This window comes from Mya arenaria, chromosome 11 (assembly GCF_026914265.1).
Source record: "Mya arenaria isolate MELC-2E11 chromosome 11, ASM2691426v1".
NCBI lineage: Eukaryota > Metazoa > Mollusca > Bivalvia > Myida > Myidae > Mya > Mya arenaria.
The window spans coordinates 57,253,824-57,272,102 of NC_069132.1; the positions used below are offsets into that span (position 1 = coordinate 57,253,824).

The 18,279-nt window shown below is 37.8% G+C and overlaps 1 long non-coding RNA gene across 1 annotated transcript in view; it reads right to left on the reverse strand.

Moving 5' to 3' along the window:
- The window catches only part of LOC128209658 (uncharacterized), a 36,224-nt gene extending 24,018 nt beyond the window's left edge, over positions 1-12,206 (reverse strand). The window contains exon 1 of the long non-coding RNA XR_008257045.1: positions 12,160-12,206. This is a non-coding gene — a long non-coding RNA (uncharacterized LOC128209658). The remainder of the gene's footprint in view (positions 1-12,159) is intronic.
- Positions 12,207-18,279: the final 6,073 nt, after the last annotated feature.

Consider the following 18,279-nt stretch of genomic DNA (forward strand, 5'->3'; position numbering starts at 1 on the left):
GGTCTAACTATTCCAATGAGTGATTACAGAAAGACATCATTATGAGGTATACAGGGTGGATGGTCTAGCTATTCCAATGAGTGATTACAGAAAGGCATAATTATGAGGTATACAGGGTGGATGGTCTAACTATTCCAATGAGTGATTCCAGAAAGGCATCATTATAAGGTATACAGGGTGGATGATCTAACTTTTCCAATCAGTGATTACAGAAAGACATCATTATAAGGTATAGAGGGTGGATGGTCTAACTATTCCAATGAGTGATTCCAGAAAGACATCATTATAAGGTATACAGGGTGGATGATCTAACTTTTCCAATCAGTGATTACAGAAAGACATCATTATAAGGTATAGAGGGTGGATGGTCTAACTATTCCAATGAGTGATTACAGAAAGACATCATTATGAGGTATACAGGGTAGAGGGTCTAACTATTCCAATGAGTGATAACAGAAAGACATCATTATGAGGTATACAGGGTGGAGGGTCTAACTATTCCAATGAGTGATTACAGAAAGACATCATTATGAGGTATACAGGGTGGAGGGTCTAACTATTCCAATGAGTGATTACAGAAAGGCATCATTATGAGGTATAGAGGGTGGAGGGTCTAACTATTCCAATGAGTGATTACAGAAAGACATCATTATGAGGTATACAGGGTGGATGGTCTAACTATTCCAATGAGTGATTACAGAAAGGCATCATTATGAGGTATACAGGGTGGATGGTCTAACTATTCCAATCAGTGATTACAGAAAGACATCATTATAAGGTATAGAGGGTGGATGGTCTAACTATTCCAATGAGTGATTACAGAAAGGCATCATTATGAGGTATACAGGGTGGATGGTCTAACTATTCCAATGAGTGATTACAGAAAGACATCATTATGAGGTATACAGGGTGGATGGTCTAACTATTCCAATGAGTGATTACAGAAAGACATCATTATGAGGTATACAGGGTGGATGATCTAACTTTTCCAATGAGTGATTACAGAAAGACATCATTATGAGGTTTACAGGGTGGAGGGTCTAACTATTCCAATGAGTGATTACAGAAATGCATAATTATGAGGTATACAGGGTGGATGGTCTAACAATTCCAATGAGTGATTACAGAAAGGCATAATTATGAGGTATACAGGGTGGATGGTCTAACAATTCCAATGAGTGATTCCAGAAAGGCATCATTATGAGGTATACAGGGTGGAGGGTCTAACTATTCCAATGAGTGATTACAGAAAGACATCATTATAAGGTATACAGGGTGGAGGGTCTAGCTATTCCAATGAGTGATTACAGAAAGACATCATTATGAGGTATACAGGGTGGAGGGTCTAACTATTCCAATGAGTGATTACAGAAATGCATAATTATGAGGTATACAGGGTGGATGGTCTAACTATTCCAATGAGTGATTACAGAAATGCATAATTATGAGGTATAGAGGGTGTATGGTCTAACTATTCCAATGAGTGATTACAGAACGACATCATTATGAGGTATACAGGGTGGAGGGTCTAACTATTCCAATGAGTGATTACAGAAAGACATCATTATAAGGTATACAGGGTGGAGGGTCTAACTATTCCAATAAGTGATTACAGAAAGACATCATTATAAGGTATACAGGGTGGATGGTCTAGCTATTCCAATGAGTGATTACAGAAAGACAACATTATGAGGTATACAGGGTGGAGGGTCTAACTATTCCAATGAGTGATTACAGAAATGCATAATTATGAGGTATACAGGGTGGAGGGTCTAACTATTCCAATGAGTGATTACAGAAAGGCATAATTATAAGGTATACAGGGTGGATGGTCTAACTATTCCAATGAGTGATTACAGAAAGGCATCATTATGAGGTATACAGGGTGGAGGGTCTAACTATTCCAATGAGTGATTACAGAAAGGCATCATTATAAGGTATACAGGGTGGAGGGTCTAGCTATTCCAATGAGTGATTACAGAAATGCATAATTATGAGGTATACAGGGTGGAGGGTCTAACTATTCCAATGAGTGATTACAGAAAGGCATAATTATGAGGCATACAGGGTGGAGGGTCTAACTATTCCAATGAGTGATTACAGAAAGGCATCATTATAAGGTATACAGGGTGGAGGGTCTAACTATTCCAATGAGTGATTACAGAAAGGCATAATTATGAGGTATACAGGGTGGAGGGTCTAACTATTCCAATGAGTGATTACAGAAAGGCATAATTATGAGGTATACAGGGTGGATGGTCTAACTATTCCAATGAGTGATTCCAGAAAGGCATCATTATGAGGTATACAGGGTGGAGGGTCTAACTATTCCAATGCGTGATTACAGAAAGACATCATTATAAGGTATACAGGGTGGATGGTCTAGCTATTCCAATGAGTGATTACAGAAAGACATCATTATGAGGTATACAGGGTGGAGGGTCTTACTATTCCAATGAGTGATTACAGAAAGGCATCATTATGAGGTATACAGGGTGGAGGGTCTAACTATTTCAATGAGTGATTACAGAAAGACATCATTATGAGATATAGAGGGTGGAGGGTCTAACTATTCCAATGAGTGATTACAGAACGACATCATTATGAGGTATACAGGGTGGAGGGTCTAACTATTCCAATGAGTGATTACAGAAAGACATCATTATAAGGTATACAGGGTGGATGGTCTAGCTATTCCAATGAGTGATTACAGAAAGACATCATTATGAGGTATAGAGGGTGGAGGGTCTAACTATTCCAATGAGTGATTACAGAAAGACATCATTATGAGGTATACAGGGTGGAGGGTCTAACTATACCAATAAGTGATTACAGAAAGATATCATTATGAGGTATACAGGGTGGAGGGTCTAACTATACCAATGAGTGATTACAGAAAGATATCAATATGAGGTATACAGGGTGGAGGGTCTAACTATTCCAATGAGTGATTACAGAAAGACATCATTATGAGGTATACAGGGTAGAGGGTCTAACTATTCCAATGAGTGATTACAGAAAGACATCATTATGAGGTATACAGGGTAGAGGGTCTAACTATACCAATGAGTGATTACAGAAAGACATCATTATGAGGTATACAGGGTGGAGGGTCTAACTATACCAATGAGTGATTACAGAACGATATCATTATGAGGTATACAGGGTGGAGGGTCTAACTATACCAATGAGTGATTACAGAACGACATCATTATGAGGTATACAGGGTGGAGGGTCTAACTATACCAATGAGTGATTACAGAAAGACATCATTATGAGGTATACAGGGTGGATGGTCTAACTATTCCAATGAGTGATTACAGAAAGACATCATTATAAGGTATACAGGGTGGATGGTCTAACTATTCCAATGAGTGATTACAGAAAGACATCATTATGAGGTATACAGGGTGGATGGTCTAACTATTCCAATGAGTGATTACAGAAAGATATCATTATGAGGTATACAGGGTAGAGGGTCTAACTATTCCAATGAGTGATTACAGAAAGACATCATTATGAGGTATACAGGGTGGAGGGTCTAACTATTCCAATGAGTGATTACAGAAAGATATCATTATGAGGTATACAGGGTAGAGGGTCTAACTATTCCAATGAGTGATTACAGAAAGATATCATTATGAGGTATACAGGGTGGATGGTCCAACTATTCCAATGAGTGATTACAGAAAGATATCATTATGAGGTATACAGGGTAGAGGGTCTAACTATTCCAATGAGTGATTACAGAAAGGCATCATTATGAGGTATACAGGGTGGATGGTCTAACTATGCCAATGAGTGATTACAGAAAGATATCATTATGAGGTATACAGGGTAGAGGGTCTAACTATGCCAATGAGTGATTACAGAAAGGCATCATTATGAGGTATACAGGGTAGAGGGTCTAACTATTCCAATGAGTGATTACAGAAAGGCATCATTATGAGGTATACAGGGTAGAGGGTCTAACTATTCCAATGAGTGATTACAGAAAGGCATCATTATGAGGTATACAGGGTAGAGGGTCTAACTATTCCAATGAGTGATTACAGAAAGGCATCATTATGAGGTATACAGGGTGAATGGTCCAGATATTCCAATTGTTGATTACAGAAAGGCCTTATATGCGAGATATTAAGGTTTGCTCAAATGCCACGATGTGATCTTTCAGCTTGGATTTAGAAGTTACCCTGATGGCTTGGTCACCAAGCAGAAGGGTTTTTTGTAGCATGAGAATACAGTGTAATTACAGTTATGACAGTGTGAAAGTTAGTAAATCAATTTACCTTATTAACTGACTAATGTCACATTAACGAGGTAGTATAATTAACACAAATATGATTTATCATTGAGAAAATTTGTAATTAATTTGAGAAGAAAGTGACAAATTTCTTACAAAATTAACAAAACTTGTGCTACTTGAAATTCTGCCAAAAAAATGGTTATTATGTATAATTACCACCTTATTTATTTACCTTTCACAAATCAGTTAATTGTGAGATTCTATGGACATTGACTTAAAATCGTTAAACGTTCCATTGGCAATGAATTGTCACAGTTAAAACTAATTCGATATTAATTTAAAGTGTGCAATTTAAAAAGACTCATGCAATTGAAAGTAAATAAGTGTCACAAGATCAATTATTTAACAATCTTCTCAAATTTTAATGACATAATCTTCGGTGAATCACGCTTTATCTAAACCACACGCCCCCTTGCCGTGGTAAAAATTATTCAAAAGTCTAAACAACAGTAATGTATCCTGCCTCGAAGCTTTTGTACAACTTATTACACAAAACTTAATAAAACATAAATTTCATTCAATGAAAAAACTGTTAAAAATATGGGCCTTCAACAATGCCTCGTCTTCATACAATATTTCCATTGAAAGATATTAATCGTCTTTTCTAAGTCATGTCAACAAAAAATTTAAATGTACGGCTTGTACGACCTACCCTCTAATTTTCGTTCTCTTCTGTCATAATTACAACTAACGCAGGAGATATCAACTACTTATTTTATACGCCACTGTCAAAAAGTCACTCGTTGCTCTATTCATCGTTTCTTCCAAGCGTGCTGAGCAAATAGTTACATTAAATTGCACTTACGGGCCATTGTATATCAGGCATATTGGAGCTCATTTTACCAAATAAAATATAAAGAGGTGATCAACATCTTTATAAATTATATATACAATTCAGGCGAAACATGGAAAAGTTCCAATTCCAAAAGTGCCAACTTTTCATCTGTATTTAGTATGGAATATTTGTGCCCAACACTTCCTCATGTTTATGTATTTGAAATAAACCCAAAAAAGGATTGAACGACTTTTAAATTAAAGTGGCTTACTTATGTTTTATAAACAATTAGTCAGTGCATTAAATTTTAATTCATTAAGTAATAACTATGCATCGAAATTTGTATACAAAGTGTGGATGTGTCTGCCTAGCATAATGCACAATACAAAAATAATGTCACTCAATAACAGAATGTAAAATGTTCAAAAAAATCAAAATAATTACATTGCAATGCCACAAAGCTTTTTGCGATAATAAAATGTATAAAAGATTGCAGGAAGTTAATGCCAAACAATACCTTTCTGCAACCTTAAATTTTCAAGCATGCATATGCAACCATAATATTTAAGAAATGCAATCATGTTTAGATTGCCGTGTGCTCGTGCATATTTATGGCAAACTTTTTTATAAAGACAAGTATGCAGCTTACTGGTATTCTGTATATATAAAGGGTCAAATATTGAGATATTATTTTTAAAGTTAAATATGAAAAAAGGCTGTAACAGTCATTAAACTTCAGCAAAAATTCATATTTAAGCTATGTACATTGTTAACAAATCGGTAATGTGACAGAAAATGCTCTAGCTGTTTTACCAAAAAGCAAAAGGGCATAAGCTTTAAGCATTTAAAAAACTGAATTATTTTAGGGTTTGATTTACATAATATTTTAAGGTTTGATTTACAAACTTTCGTTGAAATGAGTATCTGCCAGCTCCTGAATTTTTTTCATATAAAAAGTAAGTTAACTAGCTCCATCATTTTAACTTAGCTCCATTTTAACAAAGTTAAAGAGAAAGGCTGTTATATCTGTAATGTTCAAGTGCGGTGCATAGGAGTTTGACTTCCTGAAGCTGGAGAGTCAATGTCCTAGAGTCAATGTTCCAATGCACTGGAACACCCATGAACATTATGGTGACAACCTTACTTCAAAACAAGCCTTTTGTACTTTGCCAGTGATAAATAGCTACTAGAATTAGGAAGAACAGTGGGATAGCATAAAATACGATTTGCCGATTATAATCCCACATAAGATTAATAACCGCTATCATTCTTTTCAAACCAGCAGGAGACAGTAAATCTTCACGCATATTTCGACTGGCTCATTATAACATTAGTGTTATACAATGATGTGATATTTCTCTTGCTTAAGAAGCTTGCAGATCAAACTTGTCCTATCTAAGCCATTATTCCTGTCACCCTAGTGCAAGAAGTGAATACCTTAATACATTTAACATATAGGCAGTGATAAAGTTTATTGCATTAATGTGACATGAATCTGTAAAATCAAGGGGAATCCAGGGTGCTGAGGGAGAAAAGGGCACATTGAATCAAGGGGACTGGGTGCTAAGGGAGAAAAGGGCACATTGAATCAAGGGGACTGGGTGCTAGGGGAGAAAAGGGCACATTTAATCAAGGGGACTGGGTGCTTAGGGAGAAAAGGGCACATTGAATCAAGGGGACTCCAGGGTGCTAAGCGAAAAAAGGGCACATTGTATCAAGGGGACTGGGTGCTAAGGGAGAAAAGGGCACATTGAATCAAGGGGACTGCAGGGTGCTAAGGGAGAAAAGGGCACATTGTATCAAGGGGACTGGGTGCTCAGGGAGAAAAGGGCACATTGAATCAAGGGGACTGCAGGGTGCTAAGGGAAAAAAGGGCACATTGTATCAAGGGGACTGGGTGCTCAGGGAGAAAAGGGCACATTGAATCAAGGGGACTGCAGGGTGCTAAGGGAAAAAAGGGCACATTGAATCAAGGGGACTGGGTGCTATGGGAGAAAAGGGCACATTGAATCAAGGGGATTGGGTGCTTAGGAAGAAAGGGCACATTGTATCAAGGGGACTTTGTGTTTAGGGAAAAAAGGGCACATTGTATCAATGGGAAGGCATGCTATGGGAGAAAAGGGCACATTGTATCAATAGGAAGTAGTGATATGGGAGAAAAGGGCACATTGTATCAATAGGAAGTAGTGATATGGGAGAAAAGGGCACATTGTATCAATAGGAAGTAGTGATATGGGAGAAAAGGGCACATTGTACCAATGGGAAGATGTGATATGGGAGAAAAGGGCACATTGTATCAATGGGAAGAGGTGCTATGGGAGAAAAGGGCACATTGTACCAAGGGGAAGAGGTGATATTGGAGAAAAGGGCACATTGTATCAATCGGAAGGGGTGCTATGGGAGAAAAGGGCACATTGTACCAATGGGAAGATGTGATATGGGAGAAAAGGGCACATTGTATCAATGGGAAGAGGTGCTATGGGAGAAAAGGGCACATTGTATCAAGGGGAAGAGGTGATATTGGAGAAAAGGGCACATTGTATCAATGGGAAGGGGTGCTAATGGAGGAAAGGGCACATTGTATCAATGGGAAAAGGTGCTAATGGAGGAAAGGGCACATTGTATCAATAGGAAGAGGTGCTATTGGAGAAAAGGGTACATTGTATCAAGGGGAAGAGGTGATATTGGAGAAAAGGGCACATTGTATCAATGGGAAGAGGTGATATGGGAGAAAGGGGCACATTGTATCAATGGGAAAAGGTGCTAATGGAGGAAAGGGCACATTGTATCAATAGGAAGAGGTGCTATTGGAGAAAAGGGTACATTGTATCAATGGGAAGAGGTGCTATGGGAGAAAAGGGCACATTGTATCAATGGGAAGAGGTGCTATGGGAGAAAAGGGCATATTGTATCAATGGGAAGAGGTGCTATGGGAGAAAAGGGCATATTGTATCAAGGGGAAGAGGTGCTATGGGAGAAAAAGGCACATTGTATCAATGGGAAGAGGTGCTATTGGAGAAAAGGGTACATTGTATCAATGGGAAGAGATGCTATGGGAAAAAAGGGCATATTGTATCAAGGGGAAGAGGTGATATGGGAGAAAAGGGCACATTGTATCAATGGGAAGGGGTGCTATGGGAGAAAAGGGCACATTGTATCAATGGGAAGAGGTGCTATTGGAGAAAAGGGTACATTGTATCAATGGGAAGGGGTGCTATAGGAGAAAAGGGCATATTGTATCAATGGGAGAAGGTGATATGGGAGAAAAGGGCACATTGTAACAATGGGAAGGGGTGCTATGGGAAAAAGGGCACATTGTATCAATGGGAAGAGGTGCTATGGGAGAAAAGGGCACATTGTATCAATTGGAAGAGGTGCTTTTGGAGAAAAGGGCACATTGTATCAATTGGAAGAGGTGCTATGGGAGAAAAGGGCATATTGTATCAAGGGGAAGAGGTGCTATGGGAGAAAAGGGCACATTGTATCAATGGGAAAAGGTGCTATTGGAGAAAAGGGCACATTGTATCAATGGGAAGAGGTGATATGGGAGAAAAGGGCACATTGTATCAATGGGAAAAGGTGCTATTGGAGAAAAGGGCACATTGTATCAATGGGAAAAGGTGCTATTGGAGAAAAGGGCACATTGTATCAATGGGAAAAGGTGCTATTGGAGAAAAGGGCACATTGTATCAATGGGAAGAGGTGATATGGGAGAAAAGGGCACATTGTATCAATGGGAAAAGGTGCTAATGGAGGAAAGGGCACATAGTATCAATAGGAAGAGGTGCTATGGGAGAAAAGGGCACATTGTATCAATGGGAAGATGTGATATGGGAGAAAAGGGCACATTGTTTCAATGGGAAGGGGTGCTGTGGGAGAAATGGGCACATTGTATCAATGGGAAGAGGTGATATGGGAGAAAAGGGCACATTGTATCAATGGGAAGAGGTGCTATGGGAGAAAAGGGCACATTGTATCAATGGGAAGAGGTGCTATGGGAGAAAAGGGCACATTGTATCAATGGGAAGAGGTGATATGGGAGAAATGGGCACATTGTTTCAATGGGAAGAGGTGATATGGGAGAAAAGGGCACATTGTATCAATGGGAAGAGGTGATATGGGAGAAAAGGGCACATTGTATCAATGGGAAGAGGTGCTGTGGGAGAAATGGGCACATTGTATCAATGGAAAGAGGTGATATGGGAGAAAAGGGCACATTGTATCAATGGGAAGAGGTGATATGGGAGAAAAGGGCACATTGTATCAATGGGAAGAGGTGCTATGGGAGAAATGGGCACATTGTATCAATGGAAAGAGGTGATATGGGAGAAAAGGGCACATTGTATCAATGGGAAGAGGTGATATGGGAGAAAAGGGCACATTGTTTCAATGGGAAGAGGTGATATGGGAGAAAAGGGCACATTGTATCAATGGGAAGAGGTGCTGTGGGAGAAAAGGGCACATTGTATCAATGGGAAGAGGTGCTGTGGGAGAAATGGGCACATTGTATCAATGGGAAGGGGTGCTATGGGAGAAATGGGCACATTGTATCAATGGGAAGGGGTGCTATGGGAGAAAAGGGCACATTGTATCAAGGGGACAGGGTGTATAGGGAGGAAAGGTCACATTGAATTAAGGGGGTTTGGTGCTAAGGGAGAAAAGGGCACACTGTATCAAGCTATGAAGAACTTGAACATAATGAACAGAAAATGTGAGGACTTTCGTAAAAAATGAAATCAAGGTTTCAAAAGTCAAATAAAATTATGTAACATGTGTATGCATTTATATTTATGATATAAGTCTAAATCAAAACTAAAGAAATGTGGTTCTTTTTATCTTAAGCATTTATTTCTATGATGCCAGAAGATTGGTGCACTTGCTGCCTCCCATGCAAAGTGCAGCACCCTCCATAACTCTTTAGCTAAAATTCTAGAATCTGCAGCATGTATTTGTCTAGGTCATAAAGTAAATGACCAACAGGGCAGCAGGTGGAACATAAGCAATACAAACTGTAAGAGCTTTATCATCTAATTCCATTCTTAGAAGATGTTATAAGTGTTCTTGTTTTGAAACAATTACAATCAACAAGACATTTTTGTCACACACTATCCCCCTGAAGCACTCCAATTGGTTCAACATAGGACCTTTAAGATAATGTAATAGGTTGCCTATGACCAGCTGATAACCCTGGTCAAAGGTCAATAATATATTCTGTTAAAACCCCTGATTGAATAATCTTCCACATGCATATGATAAAAGTGGGGAAAGTTTTCATTAGACAACTGTGACCTTGACCCTTGACCTACTGACCCGGTAACAATAGGGTTCATCTTATTGTCAAGGGCAATCTACCATTGAAATTAAAGGGTCCTTTGTTGAATGCCTCCAACATTTTTGTGCATAACACTGTTGAATGTTACCTTTGACCTACTGACCCCAAAATAATAGGGTTCATTAACTGGTCAAGGGGAACCTAACACTGACCTTTCATGATCCTAAGTCAAACTTTTTTTAAATTAATGGCAGGTGGGGTTTTCATAAGGCTGTTGACCCTGGTTTTCATAAGGCTGTTGACCATTATCATAACCTTTGACCTACTAACCAGATTATGAAAGAGTCATCTTTTGGTCAGTGGCAACATACCACTGAAGTTTCATGGTCACAGATCAATCCATTCTGGGGTTATTTTGAAGACAATGTCTTCAGGGGACTGTTGCTTTTGCCTTTATGGACCATCAGACCCCCCAAAACAATATTGGTAATCTATTGTCCATGGACAATATACCACTGAAGTTTCATGATCCTAGGTGAAACTATTTTTAGAAATTGTGCAGACAATACAGACATTTGCAAATTTTAGTGCCCCTTTTTTTGAAAACCAACTATAACATCTAAAGGTGAGGCATTCTTCTTTTAAAAACATGTAGGTGGATGAGCGTTGCATGCCTAACTTAATACAAACTCGAGTCATATCAGTCCTCACAGAGGTTGGCAGTCATCGAAATTTGACTTTTGGAATAACAAGCCCGAATTCTTATACTATTGCTTGGCATCAAAATTTTTAACAAGCCCTACTATATAAAAATCAGAATTTGAGCAAGCCCGAAAGACATTTTACCAGTGTAGGGCTTGCGGGCTTGTGTAAATGTCAACCACTGAGGTAGTAGCGCTAATGGTCAATGCAGTCTGATTCAGGTGCACAAAGTTAAATGGCTTCAAAAGTTATACAATGGTTAAATAAAAACAAATAGCAATCCCCCAGAACCAAAGTGTGAAAAACATGTTGGCACCAACTCTCCTTTAAATTTCTTGACCAATGAGAAGATGCAACACGACAATCCTAGAGTTATACAAGAACCAACTTTAACGCCATAAGCTGAGTCATTCTTCTATACAAACACACGTAGGTGTTTGAACGTAACATGCAAAACTGGTCATATCAGTGGTCACAGTAAATGGTGGTGCTAATGACCAACGCGGGCTGATTCAGGTGCACACAGCTTAGTGGTGCGTTTGGTGACGTTATACAACTGTTATATTAAAAACAAATTGCAAGAGTGAAAAACATATGGACACCAACGCTCCTTTAAATCTCTTGGCCAACGAGAGGGTATAACTCGACAATCCTTCAGTTATGCAAGAGCGAAGGGATGGAATTAATTTCCCTCACATAAAGATTATGTGCATTGCCATTGTAAACATGTTTGCCAAGTTTTCTGTTGACATGCTCACCAATGCCGTTGAAAACAATATCAAGACTATGAAAATACCTTCATATATTTATCCATTTTTGATCAAATGAAAGGTTTATATAAATGTCCAATGTTGTAACTACTTTGTAAGTAAATGATATTGATATTGTACAATTATTCATAGCATATCTTAAGTAATTTCCAAACTTAAGAGGATATCTTAAATTCCCTTAGAAATTCCCTTAGTCTCATTAGGATCGACACATTATCATAATTCTTTTTTTACACAAAAGTATATATATTCTGATAATATCAAGAAATAATAATATATTATGACCGGTGAGAAACTTAAATTACAGAAAGGTGTTTCATAAATATTTACCGACCCTGAAATGTATGTCCTTGAATAACTCAACCACTCAATCAAGTCAGGATTCCACTGGCAGAGAGGAGGACAACTGATATCAAACTGCAAAGAAAAAAAGAAAAACAATTATTGACATGTTAACATAATCATAAGAACCAAGAGTTGATGCATGCAGACACATGCCTGATTGTCTATTTTTCCATCCAAGTTGAGGCAAGGTTGCAGGCCTTGCTACAATAAATCAACTTATTGTCATCTTGTGCACAAGTCTGCACCATATTTACTGATAATATGATAAAAAAAAATGCATAATCATGTCCAACATTTAAAGTGTTGCATGACTACAATACAAACAATACGGCATTAACCTAACATATTTGGCAATATTCTAACATCTATAACAATACCCTGACATTCATGACAATACCCTGACAAACATGATAATACTCTGACATACATGGCAATATCCTGACATATAAAACAATACCCTGACATACATGACAAACCATGACATACATGACAATACCTTAACATACATGACAATATCCTGACATCTATAACAATATCCTGACATACATGACAATACCCTGACATACATGACAAAACCCTCACATACATGAAAATACCCTAAAATACATTACAATACCCTGACATACATGATAATACCCTGACATACATGACAATACCCTGACATATATGACAATATCCTGACATATAAAACAATACCCTGACATACATGATAATACTCTGACATACATGGCAATATCCTGACATATAAAACAATACCCTGACATACATGACAATACCCTGACATACATGACAATACCCTAACATACATGAAAATACCCTGACATACATGATAATACACTGACATAAATGACAAAACCCTGACATACATGACAATACCCTCACATACATGAAAATACCCTGACATACATGAAAACACCCTCACATACATGACAAAACCCTCACATACATGAAAATACCCTGACATACATGAAAATACCCTCACATAAATGAAAATACCCTGACATACATGACAATACCCTCACATACATGACAATACCCTCACATACATGATAATACCCTCACATACATGACAATGACCTGACATACATGGCAATACCCTGACATACATGATAATACCTAAACATACATGACAATACCATGATATTATTGACAATATTCTGACTTATTTGGCAATATCCTGACTGAAATGGCAATACCCTAAGATAAGAGACAAATTTCTGACATATTTGTAAGTGTCCTGACACAGATGACAATACCCTGACAGATATGTTGATACTATCAGATATATGTCAATACGGAGTCATATATCACAATTCCCCTGACATATCTGGCAATATCCTGACATGTTTGGCAATGCCCTGAAAGATATGGCAAAGTCCTAATATTTAATACAAAACCAAAACATACATTACAATACCCTGACATCTATGAAAATTCTAATACATTGGCAATACTTCGCCATATTTGGCAATACAGATTCATATGAAAATACTCCGCCATATATGGCAATACCTCAACATTTATGATAATAATATTCTCACCATAAATTGCAATACCCCATCATTTTTGAAAATATCTCACCACTTACGGCAGTACTCCATTATTTATGAAAATATCTCACCAAATATGGCAGTACTCCCTCATTTATGAGAGTATCTCACCATATATGGTAGTGCCTAATCATTTATGACAATATCTCACCATTCATGGCAGTACCCAATCAGTTATGACAATATCTCACCATCTATGGCAGTACCCAATCAGTTATGACAATATCTCACCATTCATGGCAGTACCCAATCAGTTATGACAATATCTCACCATTCATGGCAGTACCCAATCAGTTATGACAATATCTCACCATTCATGGCAGTACCCAATCATTTATGACAATATCTCACCATCTATGGCAGTACCCAATCATTTATGACAATATCACACCATCTATGGCAGTACCCAATCATTTATGACAATATCTTACCATCTATGGCAGTACCCAATCATTTATGATAATATCACACCATCTATGGCAGTACCCAATCATTTATGATAATATCTTACCATCTATGGCAGTACCCAATCATTTATGATAATATCTCACCATCTATGGCAGTACCCAATCATTTATGATAATATCTCACCATCTATGGCAGTACCCAATCAGTTATGACAATATCTCACCATCTATGGCAGTACCCAATCAGTTATGACAATATCTCACCATCTATGGCAGTACCCAATCAGTTATGACAATATCTCACCATCTATGGCAGTACCCAATCAGTTATGACAATATCTCACCATTCCTGGCAGTACCCAATCAGTTATGACAATATCTCACCATCTATGGCAGTACCCAATCATTTATGACAATATCACACCATCTATGGCAGTACCCAATCATTTATGACAATATCTTACCATCTATGGCAGTACCCAATCATTTATGATAATATCACACCATCTATGGCAGTACCCAATCATTTATGACAATATCTTACCATCTATGGCAGTACCCAATCATTTATGATAATATCTCACCATCTATGGCAGTACCCAATCATTTATGATAATATCTCACCATCTATGGCAGTACCCAATCAGTTATGACAATATCTCACCATCTATGGCAGTACCCAATCAGTTATGACAATATCTCACCATCTATGGCAGTACCCAATCAGTTATGACAATATCTCACCATTCATGGCAGTACCCAATCAGTTATGACAATATCTCACCATCTATGGCAGTAACCAATCAGTTATGACAATATCTCACCATCTATGGCAGTACCCAATCAGTTATGACAATATCACACCATCTATGGCAGAACCCAATCATTTATGACAATATCTTACCATCTATGGCAGTACCCAATCATTTATGACAATATCTCACCATTCATGGTAGTACCCAATCATTTATGACAATATCTCACCATATATGGCAGTACCCAATCATTTATGATAATATCACACCATCTATGGCAGTACCCAATCATTTATGATAATATCTCACCATCTATGGCAGTACCCAATCAGTTATGACAATATCTCACCATTCATGGCAGTACCCAATCATTTATGATAATATCACACCATCTATGGCAGTACCCAATCATTTATGATAATATCTCACCATCTATGGCAGTACCCAATCATTTATGATAATATCTCACCAAATATGGCAGTACCCAATCATTTATGATAATATCTCACCATCTATGGCAGTACCCAATCATTTATGATAATATCTCACCATCTATGGCAGTACCCAATCAGTTATGACAATATCTCACCATTCATGGCAGTACCCAATCATTTATGATAATATCTCACCATCTATGGCAGTACCCAATCATTTATGATAATATCTCACCAAATATGGCAGTACCCAATCAGTTATGACAATATCTCACCATTCATGGCAGTACCCAATCATTTATGACAATATCACACCATCTATGGCAGTACCCAATCATTTATGACAATATCTCACCATCTATGGCAGTACCCAATCAGTTATGACAATATCTCACCATCTATGGCAGTACCCAATCATTTATGACAATATCTCACCATCTATGGCAGTACCCAATCATTTATGACAATATCTCACCATTCATGGCAGTACCCAATCAGTTATGACAATATCTCATCATATTTGGCAATACCCAATCATTTATGACAATATCTCACCATTTATAGCAGTCCCTAACAGTTATGACAATATCTCACCATATATGGCAATACCCCTCATCATTTATGACAATATCTCACCATATATGGCAGAACCCAATCATTTATGATAATATCTCTCCATTTACAGCAGTCTCTATCAGTTATAACAATATATCATCATATTTGGCAATACCCAATCATTTCTGACAATATCTCACCATATATGGGCAAACCCTTTTTATTAATGGCAATACTCCAACATATATGAAAAGACCCCATAATATGACAATATCTCACCATATAATTTTTTGGCAGTACCCTATCAGTTATGACAATATCTCAACATATTTGGCAACACCCAATCATTGACAATATGACAATTCCCCAACATATATATGGCAATATCCCAGTAAATATGGCAATACACAAGTAAATATGACAATACCCAACCATATATGGAAAGATCCCAACATATATGGCAGCATCCTGATTCCTATGGCAAAACCAAGACATCTATGGCAATACCCTGACATTGATGGCAAGACCTAGACACCTTTGACAATTATATTTCATAAACCCTACATATATTGCAAGACCCAGTCTTTCTATAGCAATATCCCTACACCTATCACAATGCCTTGACATATATGGCAAAATGCAGTCTATTGTATGGCATTGTTCTGACGTTGATCAAAATATCTCACCATATATGGAAATACTCCATCATTTATGACAATATCTCACCATATATATCAGTTCCTTATCATTTATGACAATATCTCACCATATACGGCAGTACCCCAATATATATGACAATATCTCACCATTCATGGCAATACCCAAACATTTATGACAATATCTCACCATATATGGGCAAGCCCTTGTAATAAATGACAATACCCCAACATATATGAATAGACCCCAAAGCATGACAATTCCACCAACATATATGACAATTCCCCAACATAAATGGCAATATCCCAGTTTATATGGCAATACATAAACAAATATGACAATACCCACCATATATATGGCAATATCCCAAAATTTATGGCAATATCCTAATTTCTATGGTAAAACCAAGACATCTTTGGCAATACCCTGACATTGGTGGCAAGATCTGGACACCTTTGACAGTTATATTTTGTTACCACTACATATATGGCAAGACCCAGTCTTTGTATGGCAATATCCCTACATCTATCCCAATACCTAATTATATATGGCAAAACCCTGACAACAAAGGCAAGATCAGGAAACCTATGGCAATACCTGACATCTATCACAATACCTTATCATATATGGCAAAACCCTGACATCAAAGGCAAGATCAGGACACATATGGCAATACCTGACATATATCACAATACCTCATCATATATGGCACCACCCTGACATCAAAGGCAAGATCAGGAAACCTATGGCAATACCTGACATCTATCACAATACCTTATCATATATGGCAAAACCCTGACAACAAAGGCAAGATCAGGACACATATGGCAATAACTGACATCTATCACAATACCTTATCATATATGGCACCACCCTGACAACAAAGGCAAGATCAGGAAACCTATGGCAATACCTGACATCTATCACAATACCTCATCATATATGGCACCACCCTGACAACAAAGGCAAGATCAGGACACATATGGCAATAACTGACATCTATCACAATACCTTATCATATATGGCAAAACCCTGACAACAAAGGCAAGATCAGGAAACCTATGGCAATATCTGACATCTATCACAATACCTCATCATATATGGCACCACCCTGACAACAAAGGCAAGATCAAGAAACCTATGGCAATATCTGACATCTATAACAATACCTCATCATATATGGCACCACCCTGACAACAAAGGCAAGATCAGGAAACCTATGGCAATATCTGACATCTATAACAATACCTGATCATATATGGCAAAACCCTGACAACAAAGGCAAGATCAGGACACATATGGCAATACCTGACATCTATCACAATACCTCATCATAGATGGCAAAACCCTGACATCAAAGGCAAGATCAGGACACATATGGCCATAACTGACATCTATCACAATACCTTATAATATATGGCAAAACCCTGACAACAAAGGCAAGATCAGGAAACCTATGGCAATAACTGACATCTATCACAATACCTTATCATATATGGCAAAACCCTGACAACAAAGGCAAGATCAGGAAACCTATGGCAATATCTGACATCTATCACAATACCTCATCATATATGGCACCACCCTGACAACAAAGGCAAGATCAAGAAACCTATGGCAATATCTGACATCTATAACAATACCTCATCATATATGGCACCACCCTGACAACAAAGGCAAGATCAGGAAACCTATGGCAATATCTGACATCTATAACAATACCTCATCATATATGGCAAAACCCTGACAAC